Genomic DNA, 5,823 nt, shown 5'->3' with positions numbered 1-5,823 from the left:
AACTGGTTTGAACTGGTGTGATTTACGCCTCTGAGCATGGAGGCCAGATGTCAATGATGTCAGTCTCTGGCGAGTTATCGGTTGTTGACTGCTCCGAACAGATGTTTAGCACAAGCATCTTCCAAGTTTAATCCCATCCACCTGAACTGCAGTCAGCTGATGCCTTTCTGGCTGCAATTTCCACAACAAATGGGGTCTCTGCTTAAATAAAACACAGTGAAAAACTGTAAAAAAAAAACTGAAAAACAGTAAAAACACAGTGAAAGAACACTGTAAAAACAGTGAAAAACAGTAAAAACACTGAAAACACTGTAAAAACAGTAAGAAAACTAAAAACACAGTAAAAAACTCTAAAAAAAAAAACTGAAAAACAGTAAAAACACTGTGAAAACACTGAAAAACAGTAAAAACACAGTGAAAGAACAGTGAAAACACAGTTAAAAACACTGTAAAAACAGTAGCTCGTCATGTGACTTCTCCCAGAGACCAAATCTACCAAAACATGTTCAGCTAATCATAAAAAGGATCGGGACAGATAAAACATCAGTAATCTCTTTAATTAAAGGCTGATTCCAGACTGAATAAAACAGCTGAATGTGCGGATCTGGGACTGAAAACCTTCCAGATGGAAGAAGAAGCTGCAGAAAGGATGAGAAGCTGCGGCTCAGCGGTCAGAACGAAGCGTGACACCACAGAAGAAGACCGGACCGGCAGCTAAAACACGGTCATTGCGGCGAAAAGGTTTCCTCAAACGATGCAGACGCTGCTGAGTTTGAAAATTCTGCATAAAGTCGATATTTCCAGGGTATTTCGTTAAGGTAAAGCTGCGCATTAGAATCAGTTCTTCCCAGAGCTGTAAATTGAACTTACAGCCGTGTCCGTGCAGCTCCGTTCACAGCAGCTGCGTTTAGGAGGAGCAGGACGAGAAAACAACGTTAGATTCAGACTTTAAAGTGCAAACTGACAGAAAAGCTCTTCAGTTCGGCCACAGACAGCTGGAACCTCTTTTAGACGCTTTAGTCTCATGATGAGTCACGCTCTGAGCCGGTCCGGGTGGGTAGAACCTGGTACCCGATCAAAACCACCGCGTAGCTCCTCCTCAACACCTCGACTTTACTGTTGCTCCAGTCCCCCGGGTTCTGGGTTTAGGGTTTTAGACACAAACCTTAAAAACTATCACTACTGTTTCAGTTTCTGCAGTTTCTGGGGATACAGAATGTCCCAGATTTCCCAGCTGGAGCATGTGTCATTAAACGCAGCACCTGTAGCGCATTATCAGCCCGTTTCCTCCGATATCTAAGGTTCAGTGAACGCAGCACGGTGTGAAGATGAATAAGTTGTGATGTTACAAGACAACAGACATTAAACTTATCAGTTTTTCTCTCCATGTCTCCTCTTTAGACACATTCACATGCTTTTGTTATTTCTCAATCTTTCCTCCTCCTCTTGCAGTCAAACGCAGTTAGTTTTAAAGCTCCTTTGGGGGGAATCATCTGAAAAGGACAAACATTCATGACTCATGTTCTCCCCCACACTCCTTTTCTTTACCCCCTTCTCCTCTCCTCCTTCCTCTCTTGCTGCGTTGGCATCTGGACTTCCTCAGCTCCATAAATCACATGTTCAGGCCAAAGAATGATGCCTTCAGGAAACCGGTTAGTTCCAAACCCTGAGAACTGTCTCACACCGTCATATTATCACACTGAAAACTCAAATTAAACCAGTTTATTTCTTCATTTCAGTGTTAATCCCGCTTATTTTAGAGACTTTCCGCTCATTTTTACCTGATTAATCAATAAAAGCAACTCATTTCTAACTTTGGTTGGCATATTGTGATGTTTTCGTCATATTATCACACTGAAAACTCAAATTAAACCAGTTTATTTCTTCATTTCAGTGTTAATCCCGCTTATTTTAGAGACTTTCCGCTCATTTTTACCTGATTCATCAATAAAAGCAACTCATTTCTAACTTTGGTTGGCATATTGTGATGTTTTCGTCATATTATCCCACTGAAAACTCCAATTAAACCAGTTTATTTCTTCATTTCAGTGTTAATCCCGCCGCCTTTAGAGACTTTCCGCTCATTTTTACCTGATTCATCAATAAAAGCAACTCATTTCTAACTTTGATTGGCATATTGTGATGTTTTCGTCATATTATCACATTGAAAACTCAAATTAAACCAGTTTATTTCTTCATTTCAGTGTTAATCCCGCTTATTTTAGAGACTTTCCGCTCATTTTTACCTGATTCATCAATAAAAGCAACTCATTTCTAACTTTGGTTGGCATTTTGTGATGTTTTTGTCATATTATCACACTGAAAACTCTAATTAAACCAGTTTATTTATTCATTTCAGTGTTAATCCCGCTTATTTTAGAGACTTTCCGCTAATTTTTACCTGATTCATCAATAAAAGCAACTAATTTCTAACTTTGGTTGGCATTTTGTGATGTTTTCGTCATATTATCACACTGAAAACTCTAATTAAACCAGTTTATTTCTTCATTTCAGTGTTAATCCCGCTTATTTTAGAGACTTTCCGCTCATTTTTACCTGATTCATCAATAAAAGCAACTCATTTCTAACTTTGGTTGGCATTTTGTGATGTTTTCGTCATATTATCACACTGAAAACTCTAATTAAACCAGTTTATTTCTTCATTTCAGTGTTAATCCCGCTTATTTTAGAGACTTTCCGTTCATTTTTACCTGATTCATCAATAAAAGCAACTCATTTCTAACTTTGGTTGGCATATTGTGATGTTTTCGTCATATTATCACACTGAAAACTCAAATTAAACCAGTTTATTTATTCATTTCAGTGTTAATCCCGCTTATTTTAGAGACTTTCCGCTCATTTTTACCTGATTCATCAATAATCAGACCTCCACGGGAGTCGTTTCGTGCACATGTTCTATGGTAGATGTGTTCTGCTCTAAAAGCAACTAATTTCTAACTCTGGTTGGCATATTGGGATGTTTTGGGATGTTTTTACGCAACCAAAAGGCGGGTCGGACTTTCTCGCGGACGACAGCTTGGTTTTCCCAGCGCACTTTAAGGCACCATGGATGCAGACAGCATTGATCAGACAGAAACTAAGCTCGTGTCAGGGGTCTGCTGCCTCAGACGCACTCACCGCTTTTCCTTCACGCCCCTCCGGATCTTTGGAGACGGAACGCGCGCGGGGCGCAGCGGCAGCTGCTGCAGATGTTTTCACTTTGAGCTCCTGCGTCTCTTTCAGCTGGTAAGTTTGAATGCTCTGCATTTATCGGAGACCACTGCGTAAACTTTGGGAGTGTGAAAATGCGCAGACTTGTGTTGGATGGGGTAAAACATGTGGTCTATTTGGTGGAAAATGATGCGTTCTGGGGACTTTGCGAGAGGTTTTGAGGCGTGTTTCTCTCGGAATTCCACGCTGACAACGAGCTGAAATGAATTTAATTGGTAGTTTATCGTTTCTTTTGGAGATGCGTGCCTCTGTGGTGATGAATGAACGTCTTTGGGACACAGTGTTCTTTAAAAATCCTCATGTTCTCACAGACACTCCCACTGCGCATCACTGAAGGATTCGGGATGGAAACCCGAATGTTACACAAGAAACTAGTTATTAGTCTGTTAATGAATCTGTTTTTATAAAACTGAACCAAACGCAGAATCTGAGGCAGCAACACTCAGTAAAAGCTGCTCCAGACTCATGTTTCCCTCCTTCAGCTTCCTTTAATGACTCTTTTTAAAGCTTTGAACTGAGGAATCTGAGTCCATTCCTGCTGAATCCCAGATTCCAGCTGCTCAGCAGTCCCTGGTTGTCTGGTTCTCCTCTTCATGATGCTCCAACATCTGCAGCAGCAGACAGATGTGGACTGCAGGCAGGCAGCCGAGCTCACACACTCTGTGTGTCTGAAGCTGCTGGAAGTCCTGCAGAATGAGGTCTGGCATCGTCCTGCTGAAATAACCACAGAAGTCACCTTGATGGCAGCATCTGTCTCTCCAGAACTCCAACATCCAGCTGTGCATCAGTGGTACCTTCACCCAGATGAAGCCCTCCATGCCCTGGACTCTGCTGCAGCCCCAGACCATCACAGACGCTGGCTTTAAACCTTCCTCTGAGAACAGCTGGATGCTCTTTCTCAGCAGTTTTTCCCAGAAGCAGCTGAAACTGGACTCATCTGCCCACAGAACACGTGTCCACTGTCTTTCTGTCCCTCTGAGATGAGCTGGAGTCCAGAGAACTGGGCCGTGGTTCTGCTCAGAGCTGATATATGGCTTCCTCCTGGTGTGATGCAGCTTCAGCTCACATTTCTGGATGCAGCCGTGGACTGTGTTGAGTGGAAATGCTTTTCCCAGCTCCTCCTGAGCCCATGTGGCTGTATGGATCATGGTGGCCTGACGGTTTCTCCTGCAGTGCTGCCTGAGGGCTCCGAGCTCATCCAGCAGGGCTTTCTGTCCTTGGCCTTTCCACACTGAGACTTCAGAAGCTGTTGCTGTAGATTCTATAAACTTTCTGTCTTTATTTGACTCTACAGCAGCTTTTAGAGTGTTTTGCTGCATTAAACTAGATTTCTTTTGATTTTCCAAATACATAAAAATTGGTCAGTGAAGCAGCTTAAACCTGCTCAGAAAAGACAAAACAGGAGGATAAAATGTTCTTCTCTCATTCGATATGTGTCAGTGTGAGATTGGAAAGAACATTTTGAAAGGCTGAAAACTAGATTTCTGAGTGAAATGAGATAAAACTGGAGCTAACAGACGATAAGGTTCGAGCTTATGTTAGAAGAAAGAATTCTTTCTCTCTGCTTCTGTCTTTTCCTCTGATCTCTCCAGCATCTGATGTTTATTCTGGTCTTCCTTCTCTTCTTCTTCACTTCCTGTTGTCTTCCTTCTCTTCTTCTTCACTTCCTGTTGTCTTCCTTCTCTTCTTCTTCACTTCCTGTTGTCTTCCTTCTCTTCTTCTTCACTTCCTGTTGTCTTCCTTGTCTTCTTCTTCACTTCCTGTTGTCTTCCTTGTCTTCTTCTTCACTTCCTGTTGTCTTCCTTCTCTTCTTCTTCACTTCCTGTTGTCTTCCTTCTCTTCTTCTTCACTTCCTGTTGTCTTCCTTCTCTTCTTCTTCACTTCCTGTTGTCTTCCTTCTCTTCTTCTTCACTTCCTGTTGTCTTCGTTCTCTTCTTCTTCACTTCCTGTTGTCTTCCTTCTCTTCTTCTTCACTTCCTGTTGTCTTCCTTCTCTTCTTCTTCACTTCCTGTTGTCTTCCTTCTCTTCTTCTTCACTTCCTGTTGTCTTCCTTCTCTTCTTCTTCACTTCCTGTTGTCTTCCTTCTCTTCTTCTTCACTTCCTGTTGTCTTCCTTGTCTTCATCTTCACTTCCTGTTGTCTTCCTTCTCTTCTTCTTCCCTTCCTGTTGTCTTCCTTCTCTTCTTCTTCACTTCCTGTTGTCTTCCTTCTCTTCTTCTTCACTTCCTGTTGTCTTCCTTCTCTTCTTCTTCACTTCCTGTTGTCTTCCTTCTCTTCTTCTTCACTTCCTGTTGTCTTCCTTGTCTTCTTCTTCACTTCCTGTTGTCTTCCTTCTCTTCTTCTTCACTTCCTGTTGTCTTCCTTCTCTTCTTCTTCACTTCCTGTTGTCTTCCTTCTCTTCTTCTTCACTTCCTGTTGTCTTCCTTCTCTTCTTCTTCACTTCCTGTTGTCTTCCTTCTCTTCTTCTTCACTTCCTGTTGTCTTCCTTCTCTTCTTCTTCACTTCCTGTTGTCTTCGTTCTCTTCTTCTTCACTTCCTGTTGTCTTCCTTCTCTTCTTCTTCACTTCCTGTTGTCTTCCTTCTCTTCTTCTTC

The sequence above is a fragment of the Leuresthes tenuis genome, unplaced genomic scaffold (assembly GCF_036924035.1).
Source record: "Leuresthes tenuis unplaced genomic scaffold, fLeuTen1.0.hap1 SCAF_5, whole genome shotgun sequence".
Classification (NCBI taxonomy): domain Eukaryota; kingdom Metazoa; phylum Chordata; class Actinopteri; order Atheriniformes; family Atherinopsidae; genus Leuresthes; species Leuresthes tenuis.
The sequence above is the reverse complement of the archived record's forward strand: the minus strand, read 5'-3'. Positions refer to the sequence as shown.